The 26,823-nt window shown below is 40.7% G+C and overlaps 2 protein-coding genes across 10 annotated transcripts in view; one reads left to right on the top strand and one right to left on the bottom strand.

Moving 5' to 3' along the window:
- The window catches only part of ZRANB3 (zinc finger RANBP2-type containing 3), a 66,181-nt gene extending 59,166 nt beyond the window's left edge, over positions 1–7,015 (bottom strand). The window contains exon 1 of the mRNA XM_039342362.1: positions 6,908–7,015. The gene's annotated coding sequence lies outside the window, so the exon portion shown is untranslated. The remainder of the gene's footprint in view (positions 1–6,907) is intronic.
- Positions 7,016–15,835: 8,820 nt separating this feature from the next.
- R3HDM1 (R3H domain containing 1) overlaps positions 15,836–26,823 on the top strand; it is a 96,716-nt gene continuing 85,728 nt past the window's right edge. For 2 of the 9 annotated variants that reach the window (XM_039342353.1, XM_039342350.1), the window contains exon 1: positions 15,839–16,049. The gene's annotated coding sequence lies outside the window, so the exon portion shown is untranslated. Of the gene's footprint in view, positions 16,050–26,823 lie in introns of all 9 variants that reach the window. The other 7 variants (XM_039342356.1, XM_039342355.1, XM_039342354.1 and 4 more) reach the window with 6 other exon arrangements.

Raw genomic sequence — 26,823 nt, 5'->3', positions numbered from 1 at the left:
TTGCTGTACCAAAATTTTCTTCTGCTGATTTTTAACCTCTCTCATTCAAGCTGAATAAAAAGAGATCGTATTAAAAAAAAGCAAGAGAAGAGAATACATGTTGGAGACAATACAGAATAGAAAACAATGCCACCCACCACTTTATTATAATAGTGTTCTAAATTCAAAAATTCCACCAAAAGAGATTGAAAAGAAATTCTAAGTCAACCAAAGAACGAGATAGAAGAAAATAAGGTTCTAAAAACATGCAGGAAAAAGGAAGAAGCTTTTATTAAATGTAACAAAAATTTCAGGAAATACATTTGAAATTGGTTTTAAATCTTTCTTTCATTCTTGGAGATTTAAAAGTGTGCTAATGCCTGTTTTTAGTCAATCTACTTTGCTTGACTTTTTTAGGGTATCTTGATACTGCCAGTATTAATTTGCGAGTGTTTATTTCTGTAGAACAGGGGTTCCCAACCTTGGCAACTTAAAGAACTGTGCATTTCGACAACCACAATTCCCCAGCCAGCATGGCTCTTTGGGAAGTTTTGGGAGTTGAAATCCACACATTTTAAAATTGCCAATATTGGGAACCCCTGTTGTAAAATACCAGTTTATTATCAGAACTGATCACTAAAGCCAACAATTAGTTGGCTTTATTTAGAATAGAATAGAGCTGGAAGGGACCTTGGAGGTCTTCTAGTCCAGTCCCCTGCTCAAGCAGGAGAACTATACCATCTCAGACAAGTGACTGTCTAGTCTCTTCTTTAAAATCTCCAGTGATGGAGCGCACACGATTTCTGAAGGCAAGCTGTTCCACTGGTTAATTGTCCTCACTGTCAGGAAGTTTCTCCTTAATTCCAGGTTGCTTCTCTCTTGGATCAGTTTCCAGCCATTGTTTCTCATTCTTCCCTCTGGTGCTTTGATGAATAACATGACCCCCTCTTCTTTGCGGTAGCCCCTCAAATACTGGAATACTGCTATCACGTCTCCCCTATTTCTTCTTTTCATTAGACTAGCCAAACCCAGGTCCCGCAGCCGTTCTTTGTATGTTTTAGTCTCCAGGCCTTTGATCATCTTAGTTGCTCTTCTCTGAATTTTTTCCCCCAAATTCTCAACATCTTTTTTGTGATATGGTGACCAAAATTGGCTGCAGTATTCCAGGTGTGGTCTCACTAGGATTTTTATAAGGTGGTACTAATACTTCATGTGATCTATGCCTGTTTATACAACCCAGGATTGTATTAGCTTTTTTGGTTGCTGCTGCACACTGCTGGCTAATGATCAAGTGATTGTCCACTAAGACTCCAAAGTCCCTCTCACAGTTACTGTTTTTGAGCCAGGTCTCGCCCAATCTGTTCTTGTACCTTTGATTTTTCCTGCCTAAATGTAAAACTTTGCTTTTCTCCACACTGAAACTCATTTTGATGGATAGGGCCCATTGTTCAAGTTTGTCAAGATCTTTTTGGATCCTTAGTTTGTCTTCTTAGGTGTTGGCTACTCCTGTCAGTTTGGTGTCATCTGCAAATTTGATGAGGTCCCCTTCAATTCCCTCATCTAAGTCATTTATGAAGATATTGAAGAGTACTGGACCTAAGACAGAATCTTGTGGTACTCTGCTGCTTACTTCTCTCCATGTGGATGTGGTACCATTGAGTACTTGTTGAGTACAGTTTGCCAGCCAGCTACAGATCCATCTAGTGGTGAATATTAAAATATGAAGATATTTCCACAAGAAAGGCTATATTCAATTAAAACAATAAACATGTGATGGAAGTTAGCCCCCCCAGAAGGAAATATTAAAAAGAAAAATATATTTTTCCTCAAAAGGACTTTTTAAAACCAAACCTGGCCCCAAATCTATCTCTCTGCCCCAAGCAAGAGCTAGGCCCATACAAATGCAGATGTAAAACCATCAGAAAGTTGGAGCCAGAGCAATCAAGAAGACAAAAGAGAAGATCTGCATACCTCACCCAAAGTCTAGGAGTCAGCCCCATCACCTGGGAAGCAGGATATGATAATAGAATTAAACCACAGATATCAAGGCCTACACAAACACTCAGAAACAGCCTCAAGGTTCATGCCACATGAACAGGAAACTTCCAAACAAAAGGCTAGAGGGAGTATAAAAACCTACTACCCCATGTGCTCTCCCCTTCTCTCCTCTGCACTTCCTGAAGAACCATCTTTCTGCAATAAACTGTAACCTTCTTCCCAAAGCAGTCACCATGTTTGCTTATTTATTCCCGGCTTGGATGAACCAGGATGAAGACTTTACTTCTAACAATTTGGCACCCCGAGATGGGACTCCAAGCTAACCTCTCCAATGGACTGAGACTGGTAAGCCCCATCTTGCCGGCAGCAGACCCCCTTGTGTCTGTGGATGGGTCTCCCAGGCCTTGCCCATGTGGAGCTAGGGTAGTAAAGGGAGTTTTGAGAGTTTGAGCTCAAGGGCTGCTTTGGAAAGAAGGTGAAGGTGAGTACCTCTAAATTTTAAGTTTAAAGCCCAGGGGAACAAAGAAAATTTGTGTATTTCTGTTTGTGTGAGTGAGAAGACTTTTTTTTTCCCAATCACAATTGGATTTTGCTCCTTCTGGTCTTTCCTAGCCGCAGAAAGGATCTGTTTAATTGGCAGAACCTGGACAGCATGGGGGTTGGCCAGAGCACAGAACCTTTTGTTAGGGAAAAGGGAGAGACTGTGTGAAAATGAAATGGAATGAGTGAATGAAAGAATTGGATTTGGGCAACTAGCTGGTAAGGCCCTGTAAGCAAAGTAAAGTTAGGAAAGAAGTCTCGCAAGGAGACTTCGACTGTGTAGTGCCCTTTAGGGTAGGAAAGAAGTCTCACAAGGAGACTTCGACTGTGTTAGGAAAGAAGTCTCACAAGGAGACTTCGACTGTTAGGAAAGAAGTCTCACAAGGAGACTTCGACTGTGTTAGGAAAGAAGTCTCACAAGGAGACTTCGACTGTGTTAGGAAAGAAGTCTCACAAGGAGACTTCGACTGTGTAGTGTATGAAAGAAAAATAGACTTTGCTTAGGGCCTTGCTGGGAAACCAATTTGGCTAAATAAAGGTACTTAAAAGGGAAAATAAGAAATAGTGATTCTCTCTCTCTCTCTCTCTCTCTCTCTCTCTCTCTCTCTCTCTCTCTCTCTCTCTCCTCTATGCAACCACATGGTATGTTTAAAATGTGTGCCTTCCCTAACTTGAGTTATCTGAAATTTATGGTGGGAATGACTAGGATGTGTAAAACTAAGACTTCTGTTCCCTTGTCTTTGTGTATATATGTTTGTCAAAGTCTGTGTGTGAGAGGTAAAGTGACTGTTAACTGTCTCAAATCCAAAGGAAAAGGAATTTTAAATTCTGCTAGAAATTCTGCTTAAAATAAGCCACAAAAAGGAAATACCTCATTCTGTTTGTCTGGCCAACAAACAGAGTGAAGAAAAAAAATTGTGTTTGTTTGTTTGTTTGTTTTCCTCTTTCTCTGTGTGTACTCTCAAGAACAGCCTTAAGTTACCAGGAGGGATTGTTTTAAGTTTATCTGTTGGAAAAGTTTCACTTGCATTTACTGTATGTGTTTTATCCTTTTCCTGAAAAATGTATGTCTATCTACAAGAGCCTTTTGAAACTCAAGTCTGCTTGTGTGGGGAAATAATTTTTTAAAGTTACTTTTCTTATCCTATCACTTACTGGTGAAACTACTATGAAGCTTTCTGAAACATAAGCATTTTCCAATCTCTAAAATAATGTAATCTATTTTAGAATAAATGTTAAAGGCAGATTCTCCTGCCCTTGGCAAGTTTCACATATTAAAATATTAGGCTTTTAAAATTATTTGGAGTTTTCAGCATTTTCAAAATGCCTGCAAGCTACCCCCCCTTCCAATTTTTTTTCCTGCCCTTTGTCTGCCTCTCCTGGGAGAGTCCACCCAGAAAGGGGGGGGAGACCTTGTTCTTGTATCTTTCAGCCCTGCAATCCTCTCCCAAACCTTTGGAAGCAGAACACACAGACCCAGATGCTGCCTCCATCCATTTGAGCCATGGAATTGGGTTTTGAATCCAGCCATCCACTAAAAAGCCACCATGCAATCTGAGTGGAAAATCTTCCCAAGTCCTACCATTCCCCAGATGCCTGTGAGAGCTGCAGAAGGAAGGATTCTTGGTGCCATGTGAAGCCTCAGAAGAGAAAATTAGACTGTGGGGGGAGGGGGAAACTCATTGTAAACTTTTATTTCTTGCCCCTTTGTATTGTAACAAGCCAGTTGAATGTATTCGTGGAGAGATGGCACTTGGGAATAGGTGGCAGAACAAGTACTGAACACCTTGGACTTCTATCTGGTGGGAGGGAAAATTGATCCAGAATGTTTGTATTGACTATGTTGTAAAAGTAGCTGCACATACATGCACACACACACACACCATTCAGAATTACACTTGAGTCTATCCCCTCCACCTACCTTTAGTAAAGTTCCCCCCAGGCTGATTTTTGCTCTATTGCACCAAAGCTTTCCAACAGATTCCAAGGGGGAGGGAACCAAGCCCCCTCAGGTAATTTGCAATTCATATGCCCTGACTAAGGAAGCAACAGGAAAAATCCCAAACTTCAGCCCTGAATATCTTGTACTGTTGGGCTCAGATTGGGATTCCTAGAGCTCATTATATGCAATTTAAAGACAATTTAATAGCCTGGCATATTGGCTAACCTCAATTGGACATTACAAACCTGAATGCACTGAATTAAGAGCTAAGGCAGGAAACAACCCTTGAAATTGGGCAGCCAGTGGTCATGTACTAAGGAAAACCATGGCTGTGAAGAATTTTGGGGGGTATGCAAACCTGACTGGAAGCTAAAGGTAATATCCAAAATTTGAAATCATTGGCACAGAATATTGGACACTATAAATTTCTTTTCCACCTAACAAAATTTTGCCCTGACTTTTAGAACTTTATGGGTGCAAGCTCCCCTTTTGGGAGCCACTAAAGGGATCTTTTTCTGCTGCCTCCATTAATGTCATTTTTTTTTTTGCTTAATAGTTTAAAAGCTTGTTTACTAAGTTTCCCTGACCAGATCAATTTTAATGTTGTGCCAATAAGTGTGTCATACATTTACACACTTAAGGCACAAAGTGGGGATTGATGGAAGTTAGCCCCCCCCCCGAAGGAAATATTAAAAAGGAAAATATATTTTTCCTCAAAAGGACTTTTTAAAACCAAACCTGGCCCCAAATCTATCTCTCTGCCCCAAGCAAGAGCTAGGCCCATACAAATGCAGATGTAAAACCATCAGAAAGTTGGAGCCAGAGCAATCAAGAAGACAAAAGAGAAGATCTGCATACCTCACCCAAAGTCTAGGAGTCAGCCCCATCACCTGGGAAGCAGAATATGATAACAGAATTAAATCACAGTTATCAAGGCCTACACAAACACTCAGAAACAGCCTCAAGGTTCATGCCACATGAACAGGAAACTTCCAAACAAAAGACTAGAGGGAGTATAAAAACCTACTACCCCATGTGCTCTCCCCTTCTCTCCTCTGCACTTTCCTGAAGAACCATCTTTCTGCAATAAACTGTAACCTTCTTCCCAAAGCAGTCACCATGTTTGCTTATTTATTCCCGGCTTGGATGAACCAGGATGAAGACTTTACTTCTAACACATGGTAATTACTTTCTGGGTTGCAGTGTTGAAACATCTAGTCAAGTCCTATTGTATTATACTGATGTTTCCCAAAATGTGTTCTCTTTGCCCCAAAAAACCCTGTGACGCGGATTGGGCTGATAGAGAATGACAGGCCAAAGTCACTCGGCCAGCTAAGGAAGGAGTAAGTCTTCCTGGTTTCTCTACCTAAACATTTTAGTTAGTAGTCCTCACTTTACAACCATTCAAGTTATGAAGGCACTGAAAAAAGTGACTTATGATCAGTCCTCACACAATATGATCATTGCAGCATTCCTGTGATCACATGCCCAAATAAAGCTTGGCAACTGTTGCATATTTATGACTCCTTCATTACCCTATAGTCACATGACCACCATTTTGCAATTTTCCCCAGCCAACTTCCAACGATTATGTTACTAACTTAACAACTGCAGTGATTCACTTAACAACTGTGGCAAGAAAGGTCATAAAATGGGGCAAAACTCACTTATCAACTGTTTCGCTTAGCAACAGAAATATTGGGCTCAGTTGTGGTCCTAAATCAAGGACTACCTGTGAAAGCCAACAATAATTCAGCTCCATCTCAACCTCTACTCAGAACACACTGGCCTTGACAAGAAAGTCAGATTAATTTCAGGCAATTTGGGAATTATCCTATTTTTTTCACACAGCACCATTAAACTACATTTCAGTAATACCTTTCCCATTCCCTTTGACCTAGTAACAACTCAATATTAAAATGGATATAGAGATTCCTCCAACTCCCTTAAATCATTATAGACTAAACCTGCAGCGACATCAGAGGTACAGTATGTGAGATTATTTGTGTTTAATTGACTAAACATATATATTTCGAGGGGGGCTTTACAGTAAGGGGGCCATGCAATACATCAAATTCCCACCAACTTCATACAGTGTAGTAAATCTATTTTCAACACACCGAGCATTTGTTGTGCCCAAATAAAGCTTAATATAAAGTTAAGCCAGAGGCTGAGCTTAGACCACATGCTGAACCGCAAACTACCCAACTCCGTTTTAGCCTAGTTTTGCAGTAAATTCAATGAGCATCTGTCATAGATATAAGACAACAGCCAAAAAAATCCAAGTAATCTTTAATCTTGTTTTCCAAAACAGCAGTTCCAGGAGCTAGTACAATGCATTAAAGAGAGAGCACATTGCCACGTTCATTTAGGAGCATCATTGCAGTCCAAGGGCAGAGGCTAATTTGCTCTTCCACTGTGCACAAAACCACGCAAAGAATTGCTCACCAAATCACATTCGCCGAAGCAGCAAACAGCTTCTTTTTTCCTCTGCTAAGTAGAATGACCTTTTTTTTTCGCGCTTAAACCCGACGGAAGTGACTTCACTAGTGGCAGGACGTACCCAAACTGCTTAAGTAACGCTTCCCGCAGAACTGTAAATCAAAGTGGTGGGGTGGGTTTGCTTCTTCCTTTGCTTCATGCTGCCACCCGGGCCGCAGCGATAAAGGCGATTTTCATCGCGGATTGAAATCCCATGTGATTATTGGTTTTTCTCATAAGAAAGCAACCCTGCATTTTGAGTGCATGTGGGGGGGGGGGAATTCCCTAAGCCTCCGAAGCTGCGCTACAAAAGGAATTGGGGCTGGAGTATTGGGGAGGGTGGATTTAATGAAGGGAAACTGCCGTCTTTGTAAGTATGTTGTGTTCCTGGAACAGAACGGTGCGAAGAATGTCTAATTCTTCAGCTGGTAGTTGAAATGGACGGCAATTACAGAAGCCAGTTGGTTTGGTGGGTTTATGAGCATATGGGAGACCTAAGGTCAGACAGCGATTATGAGAATGAAATAGGAGCATGAAAGGTGCTTCAACTTAGTATACTTAGAGAGGCTTGCGTCTGAGTAGATACGTATGGAATTGCATGTTAAAGCAGATTAACTCTCCTGGAAATACTTTATAGCAGTGTTTCTCAACCTTGGCGGTCTTAAGATGATTGGACTTCATCTCCCAGAATTCCCCAGCAAGCAATTCCGGGAATTGAGGTCCAGCCATTTAAGATTGCCAAGGTTGAGAAACACTGCTTCATATAGTATGCAACTCCGTGCACATTTTGGAAAGTCAGCTGTCTTGCACAAGAGTTTGATCTAATGCTGTGGTAAATCCTTGTATATTTGGCTGTCATTTTATGCACGTTGATTGCTGAGGCAATCATTCTAATCTGCTACTAATTAAACAATGGAATGATTAAGTAATTCTAGACTCCAAATGTAATACAGTCTTATAACCCACTGTTCCTTAGCTGATAAGACATAAGTTGTTTGCTTCAAACTGTAACAAACTAGCTCTTCTGTCCCTCTTGATTCAGAATTTCTGTCCTAGTGGGTAAATTCATATGACAAATCTAACCTAATCTGGAATGATTTACTTGATAATCCAGGGTCAGATAATTTTTTAAAAATATTTAACTTCTATACCTGCCCATCTCAATCCAACTGACTCTGGGCAGCAAATAATTAAACCCAGAAAAGCACAAAAATTATATAGGCAATCCAAAGTTATCATAACATAAACATTAACAGTATAACCAGGTAACAAGGCTCCGTAGCATATAGCCAAGTCATTAAAGCCTTACAAAAGGCTAACAGGATCTGGGCCATCCTGAGCTCCAAAGGAAGAATGCTCCACAGTTCAGGGGCTACTGTCAAGAAAGCACCAGTCTCCTGGTACTAGTCAGCTACCATTTCTTGGCTGATAGGACCCACAGTATCCCCAACTTACTAGATCGAATTAGATGAATAGAAACTATTGGGAGAAGATGGGCCATTAGGTAATCCCAAGCCATGCAGGGCTTTAAAGATGACAACCAGCATCTTCAATTGCACTAGAAATTCCAGCAACCAGTGCAGTTCCTGTAGTAGTGGTGTTACATATATCATATAACAGGCACCATGTTTTGCAGCAGTTGAAGTTTCCAAATGCTATTCAAGGGCAGTCCCATGTAGAGTGTGTTGTAATAATCCAACCAGAGGGCATGAGTGACTGAATAAAGCCTGGTTCAAGAATGGGTACAACTGATGCACAAACGAAAGGTATGAAAGGCCCTCTTAGCCAGAACTTCCACATCCTCTTCCAGCTAGAGCTGCAAGTCCAAGACGATCCTCAGATTGCACACTGCATCTGTCTGGGGCACTGTTGCCCCATCCAGTCTCAAAGGAAACTTGTTCCTAGGCAGACAAAATGCCCAAAGCCACCCCATCTTGCTTGGATTGGAGTTTGACTCCATTGCTCACCATCCAGGCCCCTACAGCCTCCAGACAGTGTATAAGATATCCATGGAATTACTCACTGGGCTAGAGATGGAGTATATAACAATATCATTTGCATATTGGTGATATCTCACCCTAAACCATTGAATCACTACCCAGAGGCTTCATGTAGATGTTAAATAGGGAGAATTGAGCCCAGAGGCATTCTACACACTAGGGGCCTCAAGATAGCATTGTGTTGCCTATTCCCAGCTCCCGGAGCCAAGTCAGAAGGATACCATGATCAAGTACCACTGAGAAGTCAAGAACAGCAAGGATAGATACATTATCCACATCCTGTTCCCACCAGAGGTGATCTAAAAGTGTGATCACTGTCATTTCAGCCCCAAACTTGCTCCTGAACTCTGACTGAAAAGGGTCTAGATCACGGGTGTCAAACTCACCACGTCACGTGATGTGTTGTGACGTATCACAACTTTTTTTTTACATTGTCCAAGCTGGGGTGGGCATGGCCTCCATATGATGAGGCAATTTGACACCCCTGGTCTAGATAATCTGTTTTCACCAGTTGCTCTGCAACTGTCCGGTTACCACTTTCTCTACAACTTTCCCTAAATTTTTTATAGATTTTATTGTCCACATCAGTTGAGTGGAAGGAAAGCCCCTTAAAGTCTGCCCCAATGTAGAGCAAATACAGATGATTTCATCTGCCAGCTGTCTGGCATATTCCTCACCTGGACCATGCAGGTAAACTTCAGTATGCTTATGGTAATATCACATTTGTAGCAGTTTGCAAACACTCATTTTAAATACGTGGATCTAGAATGACCAGATGAGATAATCTACATGGCTAACCATGTAAGACAGGATTTCTCTCCTCCCACAGACATTGCCAAAAAACAACCAGAAACAGAAACCAATTTCTAGCTTCTTGTTTGCCAGAGCACAGAAGAAAAGCCCAATTGCATTTTAAACTTTTCTTCTATATCTGGACTTCATAATGGAATAAGGATATTTAGGCTGTATCCAATAACTAACTTTCATCAGTAGAATGGTTTCCATCCTAACCTAGACTAAATTGTGAGGGGCCTGGATTAGTGTGTTGGGTCAGCTATTATTAATAAAGGCATTTTATGATAAGAAATCTGGGATAAATTAACTGGGTGAGATTATGATTTGGTTTGCATGACCATAACATGTTTAATTTTAAATGTGTCATGATCTGATTTCATTCTAGCATGGGAGATTATATAAGTCTTTAAGAAGAATATCCTTATATTCTTTATAGTTTTTATCTGACTTTCAGTGGAGACACTTTGAAAAAGATATCTAGTTAGGGTAAAATTAGATCTTTGATAATTAGTGAACCTGGCTTTAAAGTACAAAATATGTAATCTTTGGGCTTATTTTAACCTTTTACAGACTAATAATAATTCTAGTCAACATTAAAATGTTACAGGATTTTTATAAGAAGTTATGTAAGATTAAAATTATCAATTTTTTTGAGTTGTAGATAGTATTAGTATGAAATGCTGCTCAGAAAGCTAGTAAATATTAATAGTATGTGATATGCTTATCCTATTGTTAGAAGTAAGGTCTTCATCCTGGTTCATCCAAGCCGGGAATAAATAAGCAAGCATGGTGACTGCTTTGGGAAGAAGGTTACAGTTTATTGCAGAAAGATGGTTCTTCAGGAAAGCGCAGAGGAGAGAGAAGGAGAAGAGGTGAGAAGAAGAGAGCAGATTGAGCACATGGGCAGTAGGTTTTATACCCCCCCAGCCTTTTGTTTGGAAGTTCCTGTTCCTGTGGCATGAACCTTGAGACTGTTTCTGAGTGTTTGTCTAGGCCTTGATATCTGTGGTTTAATTCTATTATCATATCCTGCTTCCCAGGTGATGGGGCTGACTCCTAGAGTTTGGGTGGGGTATGCAGATCTTCTCTTTTGTCTTCTTGATTGCTCTGGCTCCAACTTTCTGATGGTTTTACATTTGCATTTGTATGGGCCTAGCTCTTGCTTGGGGCAGAGAGATAGATTTAGGGCCAGGCTTGGTTTTAAAAAGTCCTTTTGAGGAAAAATATATTTTTCTGCCCTTTTTAATATTTCTTCTCTGGGCTAACTTTCATCAATCCCCGCTTTGTGCCTTAAGTGTGAATTTATGACACACTTATTGGCACAACATTAAAATTGATCTGGTCAGGGAGACTTGATAGGCAAGCTTTTAAACTGTTAAGCAAAATAATAATAATAAGACATTAATGGAGGCAGCAGAAAAAGATCCCTTTAGTGGCTCCCAAAAGGGGAGCTTGCACCCATAAAGTTCTAAAAGTCAGGGCAAAATTTTGTTAGGTGGAAAAGAAATGTATAGTGTCCAATATTCTGTGCCAATCATTTTCAAATGTTGGATATCACCTTTAGCTTCCAGTCAGGTTTGCATACCCCCCAAAATTCTTCACAGCCATGGTTCTCCTTAGTACATGACCACTGGCTGCCCAATTTCAAGGGTTGTTTCCTGCCTTAGCTCTTAATTCAGTGCATCCAGGTTTGTAATGTCCAATATGCCAGGCTATTAAATTTTCTTTAAATTGCACATAATGAGTTCTAGGAATCCCAATCTGGGCTCACCAGTGCAAGATATTCAGGGCTGAAGTTTGGGATTTTTCCTGTTGCTTCCTTAGTCAGGGCATATGAATTGCAAATCACCTGAGGGGGCCTAGTTCCCTCCCCCTTGTTATCTGTTGGAAGTTGGTCCCACAAAGCTTTGGTGCAATAGAGCAAAAATCAGCCTGGGGAACTTTACTAAAGGTAGGTGGAGGGGATAGACTCTGAATGGTGTGAATGGTGTGTGTGTTTGTATATGCAGCTATTTCTACAAAACAGTCAATACAAACATTCTGGATAAATTTTCCCTCCCACCAGATAGAAGTCCAAGGTGTTCAGTACTTGTTCTGTCACATATTCCCAAGTGCCATCTCTCCACTAATACATTCAACTGGCTTGTTACAATACAAATGGGGCAAGAAATAAAAGTTTACAGTGAGTTTCCACCCTCCCCCCACAGTCTAATTTTCTCTTCTGAGGCTTCACATGGCACCACCTTCCTTCTGCAGCTCTCACAGGCATCTGGGGAAATGGTAGGACTTGGGAAGATGTTCAACTTAGATTGCATGGTGGCTTTTTAGTGGATGGCTGGATTCAGAACTCAATTCCATGGCTCAAATGGATGGAGGCAGCATCTGGGTCTGTGTGTTCTGCTTCCAAAGGCTTGGGAGAGGGTTTCAGGGCTGAAAGATACAAGAACAAGGTCTCCCCCCACTTTCTGGGTGGACTCTACCAGGAGAGGCAGACAAAAGGTATGGAGAACAAAGGTCAAGAAAAGAATTGGAAGGGGGGTAGCTTGCAGGCAGTTTGAAAATGCTGAAAACTCCAAATAATTTTAAAAGCCTAATATTTTAAGACGTGCAACTTGCCAAGGGCAGGAGAATCTGCCTTTAACATTTATTCTAAAATAGATAACATTATTTTAGAGATTGGAAAATGCTTATGTTTCAGAAAGCTTCATAGTAGTTTCAACAATAAGTGATAGGATATGAAAAGTAACTTAGGAAAATTGTTTCCCCACACAAGCAGACTTGAGTTTCAAAAGGCTCTTGTAGACAGACACACATTTTTCAGGAAAAAGATAGATAAAACACATACAGTAAATGCAAGTGAAACTTTTCCAACAGATAAACTTAAAGCAATCCCTTCTGGTAACTTAAGGCTGTTCTTGAGAGTACACAGAAAGAGGAAAACAAACAAACAAACACAATTTTTTTATTCACTCTGTTTGTTGGCCAGACAAACAGAGTGAGGTTTTTCCTTTTTGTGGCTTATTTTAAGCAGAATTTCTAGCAGACTTTAAAATTCTTTTTTTTTCTTTGGATTTGAAACAGTTAACAGTCACATTTACCTCTCACACAGACTTTGACAAACATATATACACAAAGACAAGCCAACAGAAGTCTTAGTTTTACACATCCTAGTCATTCCCACCATAAATTTCAGATAACTCAAGTTAGGGAAGGCACACATTTTAAACATACCATGTGGTTGCATAGAGAAGAGAGAGAGAGAGAGAGAGAGAGAGAGAGAGAATCACTATTTCTTATTTTCCCTTTTAAGTACCTTTATTTAGCCAAATTAGTTTCCCAGCAAAGCCCTAAGCAAAGTCTATTTTTCTTCCATACACTACACAGTCGAAGTCTCCTTGTGAGACTTCTTTCCTAATACAGTCGAAGTCTCCTTGTTTCTTTCCTAACACAGTCGAAGTCTCCTTGTGAGACTTCTTTCCTAACAGTTGAAGTCTCCTTGTGAGACTTCTTTCCTAATACAGTCGAAGTCTTCTTATGAGACTTCTTTCCTAACAGTCGAAGTCTCCTTGTGAGACTTCTTTCCAAACACAGTCGAAGTCTCCTTGTGAGCCTTCTTTCCTAATACAGTCGAAGTCTCCTTGCGAGACTTCTTTCCTAACTTTGCTTTGCTTACAGGGCCTTACCAGCTAGTTGCCAAATCCAATTCTTTCATTCACTCATTTCATTTCATTTTCACACAGTCTCTCCCTTTTCCCTAACAAAAGGTTCTGTGCTCTGGCCAACCCCCATGCTGTCCAGGTTCTGCCAATTAAACAGATCCTTTCTGCGGCTAGGAAAGACGAGAAGGAGCAAAATCCAATTGTGATTGGGAAAAAAAAAGTCTTCTCACTCACCCAAACAGAAATACACACATTTTCTTTGTTCCCCTGGACTTTAAACTTAAAATTTAGAGGTACTCACCTTCACCTTCTTTCCAAAGCAGCCCTTGAGCTCAAACTCTCAAAACTCCCTTTACTACCCTAGCTCCACATGGGCAAGGCCTGGGAAACCCATCCACAGACACAAGGGGGTCTGCTGCCGGCAAGATGGGGCTTACCAGTCTCAGTCCATTGGAGAGGTTAGCTTGGAGTCCCATCTGGGGTGCCAAATTGTTAGAAGTAAAGTCTTCATCCTGGTTCATCCAAGCCGGGAATAAATAAGCAAACATGGTGACTGCTTTGGGAAGAAGGTTACAGTTTATTGCAGAAAGATGGTTCTTCAGGAAAGCGCAGAGGAGAGAGAAGAAGAGGCGAGAAGAAGAGAGCAGATTGAGCACATGGGCAGTAGGTTTTATACCCCCCCTAGCCTTTTGTTTGGAAGTTTCCTGTTCCTGTGGCATGAACCTTGAGGCTGTTTCTGAGTGTTTGTCTAGGCCTTGATATCTGTGGTTTAATTCTATTATCATATCCTGCTTCCCAGGTGATGGGGCTGACTCCTAGAGTTTGGGTGGGGTATGCAGATCTTCTCTTTTGTCTTCTTGATTGCTCTGGCTCCAACTTTCTGATGGTTTTACATTTGCATTTGTATGGGCCTAGCTCTTGCTTGGGGCAGAGAGATAGATTTAGGGCCAGGTTTGGTTTTAAAAAGTCCTTTTGAGGAAAAATATATTTTTCTGCCCTTTTTAATATTTCTTCTCTGGGCTAACTTTCATCACTAAAAAGCAAACATTATCTGAACTGTATTTTTTTGAAAATATAAAAGTTAGTTGTACTATACAACACAAGCAACTTCTATTGCTCATCTTTGGAGGAAACTACAGGAACCCTTCCATCTAAGGATTTTTTGCAGTGACTGGGGGAGCAATTTCCTAACCATGCAGACAATATGATTAGCTTCACAGAATGCACAACTTTGAATATAGATTAATTCCATAATTAAACAGTACTGTACTGTGAACAATAAATGAGGCAGATAACTGAGTGTCATATGTTTACCAAGCAACACAAAACTAACCAGCTTAACAAATATATCTGTTTAGGCAGGGGTTCTCAAACTATGAGTAGTGACTAGAAATGTGCAAGTATTCCAATCTTAGTAGGAGAAAGTGCTTCAGCTCCAACATCTGTCACCATGGGTACACTCACTGGATCTGTCAGCAGCACCCTAACAAACTGCAGCTTTTTCTATTTTCTTATACTAATCCTGTATTTCCATGCAGCTGCCATGTAAAATTGGGAAAAGGTGTGGTTTCTTCAAAGTGCTCCTTCCAAATACAATGAGGGCCCCCATAACAGATTCAAAGCATTTTTCCTGCTTTAGATCTGTATGTCGCACAATTGTAGTTGTGACTCACCAGAAGCTATTTAGAGAACAGATCACCATTAAAATCTTGCTTCAGCACAGCATGAGAGCTGTGAACTCATTCTGGGCTTTGGTTCCTGCTTTTACGGTTTAAATATTAAACATGACATATATGTGGCAAACCCTAGCCCTAAATTGTTAATATTATTCATGGACTATCGCAATAGTGCTAGGTTTTATCTGACTTGGTTAAGTATCTTGTTAAAAAGCCAGCCCACAACGTACTGAGCAGGTAATGCATCTGGAAGAATTTCAGGACTCAACGGACTCAAATGACCCCTTTGCAGTGGTTTATTGCAAGCTTGAACGCGATACTACAAATCCCATCATGCTTTGCTTCAGTCCCCTCCCTCCCCCATGCAGGGAGTTTTAGGACGACTCTGATCCATTTCTCTCGCTTGTTACATTATATTACGGCGCGCATTGCTTCAAGCAACCCCATATCTAAGCCAAAGGGGGGAAATCCTGTCCCAACTCAGAACAAATCCGAGTACCTACTTAGGTTAGCGCTTCAAAACCTATCGTGCCGGTGACAATGACGTCAATAGGTGGGGATAGCGTATGCCGGGTCTTTTAAGTTCCAATTGGTCCTTTGGACCCGTCGCTTAGCCAAGCTGCGGCCCGTCATTGGCTTGCGGTGCCTTAGGGGCGTTTTCATTCGTGGGCCGAATTTTAGACCATTCAGCGGATAGCTCCAAGGGAGAGATGAGTCGATGATGGAGGGCTGCGGAGACCGAGTGGCCGCGCAGGCTGCCAGTCACGCGGAGGGACGATTGCGATTGGTCGGCAGGACCCGTAGAGGGCGGTCCTCGGTGGCACCCGCGGCAAGAGCCGGAGCCGCTGTAGGGGGCTGGTGATGGGGTTAATTCCCCCTCGTGTGTGAAGCTTCCTTCGCAAGCCGGCCTTGCCGACGTCTTCTGCTCCTCCCCCCTCCCCCCTCCGGACTGCCCGTTCGTCATCCTCGCGGCACTGCGGTAAGTTACCCCGCGCTCCCAGTCCCTTTACCTATCGCCCAGTTGTGCCCCCCACCCGCGTTTTTCTCCCGGGCTGCACAAGGTGTGGAACTCCCCGGCTGTTCCCCGCGGGCAATTGTCCCGTTACACGCGAAGGAAGCACGGCTGCTTTGGGCTTTGCGGCGGCGGCAGCACTAACCCCACGCCAGCCAGCCAGCCAGCCAGCCAGCCTGCCTGCCAGCCTCTCTCTCTCCCCCCCGCCCCCCCGGGCCTGCATTGGACGGAAGTGTGCGCCTGCCTCGTGGATGCAGTTGGTGCAGTTATACCCCCGGGGCCTTGCGGTGATGAGGAAAAGCGTTGCTCCCGGGGCAAGGGATGCCGGAGTTGATTCGCTCCCGGCTTGCCATGTGTGGATTGCCTATCGCAGATGCACATGTATGTCTGTGCACACACATATACACACACACAAACACACACACAGAGTGTCTGCGTATTTCGGATACGTGCCCACACATAATAGTGACAAGTCGCTGCTTGTACTGATGGCAAAGCGCTTCTAATATCCGGAAGGCTGGGATTGTCACCTCGGGGCCTGCAAAAAGAGACATCTGCCTCTTCCGCCCCCCCTCCCCCTTTATCTTCTGTTCTTCCAAGATTTTTTATTTATGAGTATAAATTCATACCCCAGAAGCTACAAATCTTGATACAAACTGGACAGTCCCCAAACTCTCCAAAATATAGAAGTATCGCACCGGTTCCACATAATACCTGCATAATCTGTGGTGATCTGTCAGCCTAGCTTATCCAGAAGAGTTATTTTTTTTATGAAATAAGTAAATTAAATCTAGTTCTCTCTCACACACACACGTGCGCACACCAAACATACATACACAATTTCAATCCCAGCTTTCATGACCATTGCAGTGATCATGGTATGTTGATGAATTGATTGCACAGATTTTATTTTTGTTTTATCTGTTCAAATGAACTGAGGTCCTAGTGGAAATGGCCACACGGTCCAAATGGAATACAAGGGATTTGGGGGTGGAATTTTTAGGCATGGTGCTATTTTAGAAATGATACATGGGACCTAAAATATGTAATAAAGGGCAGCGTAATTTGTGAATCTGCTTGTCTTTTTCTAGCTGCCCATGATGGATTATGGGGACAAGGAGATTCTGTCTGCTTTAAACAGGTGTTGAGGGTTGGTTTGTTAGTCCCAGACAGTGTGACTTTTCCTTATCTAAGACATGATCTTCCCATACTGCCCCCAGAACTTGAAATAGTGCAAAATACATCTTTCACACAGAGAGCTGTAGGCTTGTTTAATGTATATCATTATATAAATGCTTCCTTTATCTGTGGATACTTAGCTACTTGTTCACTCCCAAGAACTTGTGATATGCTGTTGTCTCTAAAGAACAATACAAATACGTGAAGGGTTGTGTCAGTCTACTGTGGCACATCGATTTAACCCAAATCTATTTGTCTATTTCTTTTCCATCTACTTAAGTTTTTACCTCCCTTTCTAAATTAAAAAAAAACTAAACTAAACATGGTGGAGATATTGTCCCCTATGTTGGTATCTAAGATACTTAAGCATTTCCAACAGATAAATCCTTGTCAGAGTGTATGGAAGGAAAGTTGCCTTTTTCTCAAAATGTTTACTTAAGGCCTGTAAATAGGAAATGCTGAACTGGCCAATGCTGTGATGCAGGTAAAAAGAAATTGTCAATAAGAGTAACAATTACTCTTATTTCTAAAATGGATGTTTCATTTTTGTAAAATTTATGGTGCAATCTTAGATATATTTCCAGCCAAGTGAACACTTTTGAAATTGAGACCAAAAACTGATTGAATTTCTGATTGTGAACTATTTTGGTTATTTTGTTTCTAAAAAAAATACAATGAAATGTCATTTCTTAAAATATTGTGATAAAAATAATTTCTAAATAACACTTTTGAATAATTGGTTTGATTGAAAATATTTAAATCACACTAAAAGTGCTTCCTTGAATTCATATCCTCACCACTTAGTTTTGTTCAGTTGACTTAGGTGCAACATAATTTGCAATATAGTACATAAATTTCACAGTGCATTTTTCATTTTTGCTTAAAAATTACTTGAAGCATTCTAGAATCTAGTACCATTTTATTTTGGATTTTCAACTCAAAATTTTCCAGAAAAAAACCACTTGTTTATATGGCCCTGCAATTGCTATAAAGCAGTAGTTAAAAATCCATATATAGTTCATGGATCATTTGAAAAATGGTTTAAATAAAGTCATTTTGTTGTACAAATCAAAGCATATCCATAATTCCTAGCAATACATGTGCCTGATTTTTCAGCAAAGTTCTGTGAAGTCAGTCATGGTGTTTGTCAGTTTTAGCCTCTGGTCAAGCTACACATTCATCCTCCTTCAATACTTGGAATCATATTGTCTGTTCACTTTCCATAAAGCATCTTAATAGACCTTGCATTAGTGATCTGTCTCAATCTTGCTGAAAGCCTGTACATATGTTGGTGTTCTGTATGGAGATTTAAATATTGATATATTTTAGAATAATTTTAGATAAATTTAACATTGGGATTTACAAATAGGAAAAGAAAAATATTTGGTGATGCTGTCTGTCCTTGAAATGCTTGCTCAAAAGCCCCAAAATAGGATGTCTGAGCAATATTCATATATTATTTTCCTAGACATTATAGCTACAAGATATTTTGATAGTACAAATACACCTTTTAAGTATCTAGTATAGCCTGCCTTGTATATGTTTCAAGTTTCTTGTTTGGTGCGGTAATTCTGTATTTACATTATGTTCTTATCTTAAGTCCTCTTGTAGCCATCTTGACACTTGTCTGAACTGACTTTGTAACATTGAAAAATGGATTGTATTTTACTAAATTAGATACCTTTTAGCATTTTACCAACTCAGACTGTTTTTCAGTATGGGAGTGATAATTATACAGTCAAATTAGTCTTTCAAAAAAATCTCTCTGTAGGAAGATAACCCTTTGAAGCACTATTTTGAAACTGCCTCAATGAATCTATTCAGAAAGAATTTGAATTAGATTTATGTATTTCACTACTAAAATGTAATGCTCTGGTTTTATGTATCTTTTGATCAAATACTCATTTTTTAAAGACAACCTCTATCTTTTGGAGTGTTACTGAAAAACCAATAGCCAGCTGGTTTTTGCCTTTATTGAAATTATATTCTTTCTGTTCATGGTTGTATTTGGCACTATGTGAGTTGAAGGCCAGATAGAAGAGATAAGCTACATCACTGTCTACTTTTAGCAGCCTCTCCTGGTGACATGCAACTTAAAATGGAGCTAGATGTAATGACTATTACAGAAGAACAATTTAATTTTGTGTATGAAAATGTTCTATCAAATACTGTAATTTTATAATTTGGATGAATGATATGAGTGGGGGATTTTTTAAAAAAGAAGAATATTTGATTTCATTGTGGTGAACACACTGATGCTAGAAAGTATATTTTTTTAGTTTTTCTTGTCCATGGTTCTGGTTGTACATCTTTACCTGGCAAGCACATTTGTATAATGTATTCAGTTTGCTTCTAGTATTTTAAGAAGTAATGATTACGAAGGAGTGCATACTGTTGTGTGTAGTTCATTTTTTTCATGCAGAGGTGGAATCTTAAAAGGAGAATCTATGACATTTATCTACTTAGATCAAAATGATAAAATGCTAAAGTTCAAATGAGCCGCCTGACTTGCTGTGTGCTTTCTGTTGGAGCATCAAGCTATTTAAACAGAAAGGGAGGAAGCAATGCATGGATGCGAGGAGATTTCCCTTTATATCCTCCCCAGCCATGTTTAAGTAAGGGAAAGTACAGCAGCTGGACCCATCATAGGATCCAAAGCAGAGAGAAATGACATGGAATTTTGCCAAATGGAATTTGCTTTGTGTATGTGGCTATGCTGAAGATGTGTGTCACTTGCCCTTAGGGATTTTTTTTTTTTAATTCTATGTTTAGAATGAAGATTGTATTTATGCCATAGAGAAATCTTGTCTGGGCAATGTTAGAATGTGTTCAGTTCAGTTACTTCATTCTATTAGGAGGATAGAAAAGAACCAGCTGCCACAGAACACGCATGTTGTTAACTTTTGTCTTAAGATTGAGGAAAATGTCTAGCAAGAGGCTTCTAGGTTTATCTCTTTTACATGCAAAGAGATGGTTTAAAATAACTTAAGAGCAAATGAAATGCTTAGTTGCACCTGTTTCTCCAAAATGAGCTCCCTCCATCCACTGACACATTAATGAAAGGTAGGATAAACTTAGCACTTATCCCTTCAGCAATATTCACCTAGGTTCAAACTGCTTTTGCATTTTGACCCTTGTTCATAATCATGAATGAACTCAGTCAAGCAATCATTCTTAGTTTATAGTATTGTGCAAATCACAGTCAGAATCAAAAGTTCTCTCTATGCCTTCTCCCGCTTGTTATTTTCTTTCTCCCTATTGTCGACTTTCTTTGGAGCTTCCTCTATTTGCCTAAAGTAAACTTAATTGTTAAAAATAAAATGGCTCATTGCAACCAATCTTCATTCATAGTTTTATGATCCTGGAATAATAATCTAAACTGGATCCATCTTGTTTTTGAGCTTCTTAACTAATGTTCATCTCAAGCACTGAGAGAGCCTATGCAAAAGTTAAGATAATCCAACTGCTAATTGACTGACGGGGGCTTATCCTTCATATAGGTAGTCTTTGACTTATGACCACAGTTGAGCCCAAAATTTCTGTTGTTAAGTGAGACAAGTGTTAAATGAGTTTGTCCCATTTTTACAATCTTTCTTGCCACAGTTGTTAAATGAATAACTGGCTAACAACATGGTTATTAAGTGAATCTGGCTTCCCCATTGACTTTGCTTGTCAGAAGGTCTTAGAATAGTGGTTCTCAACCTTTCTAATGCCGCGACCCCATAATACAGTTCCCCATGTTGTGGTGACCCCCAAGCATTTATACATCAACGGGTGCCAGGGGCGTGGCCAAAGAAAAGGGGGAAAAATGGCAGACAGCCTTGCTTGGCAACCCCCGTGAAATGGTCATTCGACCCCAAATGGGGTCCTGACCCACAGGTTGAGAACCACTGTCTTAGAAGGTGATCACATGACCCCGGACACTGCAACTGTCATAAATATGAGCCAAGCATCTAACCAAATGTTTGAATTTTGATCATGGGATGCAGCAACGGTCGTAAGTGTGAAAACAGGTCATAAGTTCCTTTTTTCAGTGCCATTGTAGCTTTGAATGATCTCTAACCAAATGGATGTATTAAGTCTTAATGTGGTTTGGTCGTGTTTGATTTGGTGTGTGAACATGGCCACTGTGGCTCTTTCTCTGTCTTTGAGGGATTCTGTTTAATGACATTATACTACAATTCTAGAGTTCTACATGGAGTGTGAAGCAATAGTTATCCTGCCTATAAATTTTGCTCTTTATTTTTGGAAATCACATGTAAGGAAGTATATTAACCTAGTATGTTTCCCCATTAATCATGAGAAAACATTTTTGATGCTATACCAGTGGTGGCAAACCTATGGCACACGTGCCAGAGGCGGCACTCAGAGCCCTCTCTGTGGGCACGCGTGCCAGGCCCTGGAGATAGCAACCATCCTCTTCAACTAGCCGCCCGCTAACTTGCCGAGGTCCAACGTGGCCAGATGCATCCCAGCACCCATGTGCTTGCTGGCTTCTGTGTGTGCAGGGGCCGATTGTGCCAGGCAGCAGCTGCCCCGGCCCCTGCCTCGCCCTGTGACAATGGCACTCCTGCCCTGCCTCGCCTTACCTCGTCTCACCCCACAGGACCAGCCTCCTGGCCACCGTCCCTCCCGCCAGAGACCCCCTCGATCTCCCCCAACCCTGCCCGGGCCTGCACAGGCATCCCTCCCCAGGAGCAACATCGATCTGGCCACGCCCACCCGTCTGCCATGACCACTGTAGCCACATCCACCTGGCAGCCACGCCCACCTGGCAGGCCACACCCACCCAGCAGCCACGCCCACCTGGCAATACATAAGTGGGTTTTGGTTGAAGTTTGGGCACTCGGTCTCTAAAAGGTTCGCCATCGCTGTGCTATACAGTATCTGAAATAACAGTTATGTTTTACTCCTAATTATATTAGCAAATTATTTTTTGCATTGAGTTTGCTTTAGACATGCAAAGCACAGTTTGTTAAAGTATTTTTTTTTATTTGAGAGATAAAGGCAATGATGAATTTTTGCTGATACATTCTTGCAGGGTAGATCTTGGGTCAGTTTGCTAAACCATGTTTCTCTGTATGAGACTGTTCAGACACAAACTATATTTGTACAGCCGTAGTTCCCAGAATTAACACAATTGCCTTGGTTGATAGCCTAAACTAAATGTAGTAACTGGGTTTATATAATATCAAGAGGCACAAACTAGTCAGCCATCTTTAGATGCAATAAACTGTGAAAAGCCAATCACAATAAGTCAGAACTTCAGTGTCCTAGTGTTACAGGATTGAAAACTGCATTTTCACCAAAGCTTGCACTCCTATTTGTTTGTACAAATGGTAGTTTATGCAATGCTAATTAAATTACAGCTATGTTGTAATATATCTCACTATTTCTTGTACTACCTGTGGCTGCTAAATACAGGTAGTCCTCAACTTACGACCACAATTGAGCCCAAAATGTCTGTTGCTAAGTGAGAAATTTGTTAGGTGAGTTTTGTCCCATTTTATAACTTTTCTCACCACATTTGTTAAGTGAATCACTGCAGTTCTTAAATTAGTAACCCGGTTAAATGAATCTGGTTTCCCCATTGACTTTGCTTATCAGAAGGTCGCAAAATGAGATCACAATGATTCTGGGACACTGCAACCATCATAAATGTGAGTTAGTTGCCAAGCACCCAAAAATCATCTGATCGTGGGGATGCTGCAATTGTCATAAGTGTGAAAAATGGTCATAAGACTTTTTTCAGTGCTGTTGTAACTTCATACAGTCAGTAAATGAACTATTGTAAGTCAAGGACTACCTGTAGCTTCATGACAGTTTTTCTGTCCCTGCTATATGGGGTGGAGATACTCACTTCAAGCAAGGGCAGAAATGAGTGCAAGCAATTATTTCAATTAAGGAGGTTTGATTGAATTTTCCATGGGTTAAGGTCCTCTCCCTGTCATGCATTGCACCTTGTGAAATGATTATGTCATCTCTGACATTTCCTAGTGTCTGTGCGAGCTCCCTTTAAAACACTGTTCAATGTTTAAAAGGCTACATGGCTTGGGATCCATGTTTCTGTGATTTAAAATGCTTAATATTCATCTTAAATTCCCTGTATAGTGGCACTCTGCAAATGCTTATTTCTGCCACGGTTGTGTCATTTTTTATTGCCAATGTCCTTTTCTATAAAGTTTACCGGGCTGCTATGAACTGGATTGTTCTGAATAAACAAATGTTCCTTCTGTATACTGAAGGTAGGGCCCAGGGACAACAATTCGATATTTATCGGCCAGTAAAGGCTGTTGCAAGCAGTTATGAAGGTTATGTATTGCACAAAAGTGCCATGACATGGGGGAAGAAAATAAATGATGGGAAAGATAGTAGGGCAGTACAGATAATCCTTGACTTGCAACCACAATTGAGCCCACTATTTCTGCTGCTAAGTGAGACAGTTGTTGAGTTTGCCCCATTTTGCGACCTTTCTTGCTGCAGTTGTTAAGTGAATCACTGCAACTGTTAAGCTAGTAACGCAGTTCTTAAGTGCATCTGGCTTCCCCATTGACTTTGCTTGTCAGAAAGATCGCGAAAGGGGATCACATGACCCCCGGAGCACTGCAACCGTCATAAATATGAGTCAGTTGCCAAGCGTCCAAAAATCACGTAACCATGGCGATGCTGCAGTGATCCTAAGTGTGAAAAAAAGTCACAAGGCGCTTTTTTCAGGGCCATTGCAACTTCAAAGGGTTGTAAGTCAAGGACTACCTGTATTGTATTGGAAAGCAACAGTTTGAGAGAAGAAGCCCATCCAGTTGCTAGTCTGCCTGTCTGGGCGTGCTCTGTAGAAGAAAAGGAAGAACAGGGCATTGGGAATTTGCAGCTGCCTCATGACATGACATGACACTCTGGCGGCAGAAATCTTTTTGCACAAAGATGTCTGACAAGTCATTGGTGGTCGTGGGACAGAGGTAGACGTCAGCTCTTTCTGGATTCATGTCTGGTCCTTTATGAGCCTTATAACTCTTGAAAGTGCTGATAGAGCAGGATGCCCCTTCGAGGAAGTCAAAAGAACTGGCTACAAATCTGTGCAATCCAATATTTTAGAACAGATGCTTATTTATTCTAATACTGTATATTCAAACTTCTGAAGGAGGCACCATTTCTACATTGGTTTAATAATGATACTGCATAATAATAATGAACTTTATAATAATAAATTTTACAGTAACAAACAGCCAACTTGGTATAGTGGTTAAGTTACCAGGTTAGAAGTAGGATGCAGTGAGTTCTAGTCCAGAGTTAGGTATGAAAGCCAACTGGGTGACTTTGGTCCAATCCCCCCCCCCTCGCTCTCTCTCAGCCCAAATCACATCACAGAGTTGTTTGGGGAAAATAAGAGGAGGAATGAGTATTTTGCATGTTACCTGCCTTGAGTTACTTATAAAAGCAGGGCTTTAAAAATCAAATAACAAAATATAAAACAAATAGAATAATATGATAGAGTTTCAAAATGTTTAAAATATATCCAAGACATAGCCAAGTAAAATATAGAAAAATAAAATAAAAAAAATATTCATAAGGAACCTAGCTGAAAATCTTCAGTAATTATATTAAAATAGAAAGAATCCCCCAAGGAGAAAGTTCCCACAACTTAAACTAAAAAATCTTTGATGCTCTTCAAATTGATTTTCTGTACTGGTAGACTAGACTGCCTCAACATTTAATATTAAGTTCTGGCAGGCCAACAGAAACTGTCCTTTTATCTATATTGTGTTCAAAGATTTACCCCCAGGACACCACCTTGCATATGGAAACAATATGGTAAGAAATGAATTAATTATATAAATGATAGCTTGAGAAGTAAAAAAGAGTTTGGCCATAATATGCATACTTTTGGAGGGTTTTTTTGGTTTCAGTTTCAAAATGTTTCATGCACATCCTATTTGAAACTGTTAATAAAACCATTATGTTAGGTTGCCTGTTGGCATCGAAATTTTGTGAAAGTGATTGGGACTCTGAAAAACATTTTCGTATCATAGTATTTGTGCATTTTTAAAGAAACTACCCTAACGATTTGTGCCTCTACTGGCAAAAAGTCTGGCTGATCTGTGCCAACACCTGCATATTATCCAAATGAAACCCCTTATGGACACAGGAAACAAGAAGATTAATCTTGGGTGTAATTAAATTAATGTTTTGCACCAAAAGCCAAATGCATTCAAATGCACTCTCAGGCCCAAAAGTGCATTCTGTTTTCAGTCTCTGATCAGATTCTCTGAAATGTCTGAAGCTTGCCTTTGACTATACTATACTGTACTGTATAATATATTAATGTTCAAGCATATGTTCAGTATGAACAAATGGAAGAGAATAGAATAAAATAGTTGGAAGGGACCTTGGAGATCTTCTAGTCCAGAGGCCCCCAACCTTTTGGGCACCGGGACCAGTTCTGTGGAGAAAGATTTTTCCACGGACCAGAGGGGTGTGGTTTTGTGTGCTACCTGCATCCCATGGATGGGGCTTCGCTTGTTTGCGTGGCCTGGTTGCTGGCATGCTGCGGCCCGGTGCCGGTCCATGGAGTTGAGGACCAGGAGTTGAGGACCCCTGTTCTAGTCCAATCCCCTGCTCACGGAGAAAACCCTATACCAGGGGTAAGCAACCTTATCTCTTTTATGACTCGTGGACTTCAACTCCCAGAATTCCTGAGCCAGCAATGCTGGCTCAGGAATTCTGGGAGTTGAAGTCCACGAGTTATAAAAGAGACAAGGTTGCCTATACCATTTCAGACAAATACCATTTCAGATAAATATATGGGTATATATTGCTATGAGCATGATTCATGTGTATTTTACAGAAGTTGGTATATTTCCTTTAGTTTTATTTTTCCAAATTTGATATTTTACAGGTAGATCACATGCACCTGAATACTATCCAGGAACTAGGCCTCATTGGTGCGTTTATTATTCCTTTACAACAAATGTTGACAAATCTGTTTGCCATGTTGAGCATAAACCTCGACTTACGACTGGTCACTTAGCGACCACTCAGAGTTATGGAGGACCTTTCCAGGGCTACTTACAACCTGGATTCAAAGCTCCGGTGGCTCTCCCTAGTCACATGATTGCATCTTGGGCACTCAGCAACAGTCTAACATTTACTGCTGTTTGCAGCGCCGCACAGTCATGTGACTACAATTGATGACTTTTTTTGAGGGAACTGACCTTTATTTCTAGTTTCCAGCAAAAAATATGCCTAGTGTAGACTATGGATTCACTTAACGTCCGCAGTGATTCCCTTAACACCGGTCATGATCTACATGGTGATCCAGTTAACAACCAACATAACTTCCGGCTATAATTTCAGGCTCAGTTACAGTTATAAATTGGGGACTAGCTGTAGCTAAAAAATGGATAGGGAAAGTTGAATGCTTTGCCTGAAAGTGCTCAGGATGGTTCCATGGTCTGGCCATTTTCCTGCTAGAATCCAACAGAAATATTTGATGGTGATGATCATGTGATCACAAGGGTTTGGGTAAATTCCACCTCGTATCATATGCTTCTTTAATCCCAATCTT

The sequence above is a fragment of the Crotalus tigris genome, unplaced genomic scaffold (assembly GCF_016545835.1).
Source record: "Crotalus tigris isolate CLP2741 ecotype Arizona unplaced genomic scaffold, ASM1654583v1 scf7180000017790.654992, whole genome shotgun sequence".
Lineage (NCBI taxonomy): Eukaryota > Metazoa > Chordata > Lepidosauria > Squamata > Viperidae > Crotalus > Crotalus tigris.
Note: the sequence above shows the minus strand (reverse complement) of the source record. Positions and strands in the feature narration are given on the sequence as shown.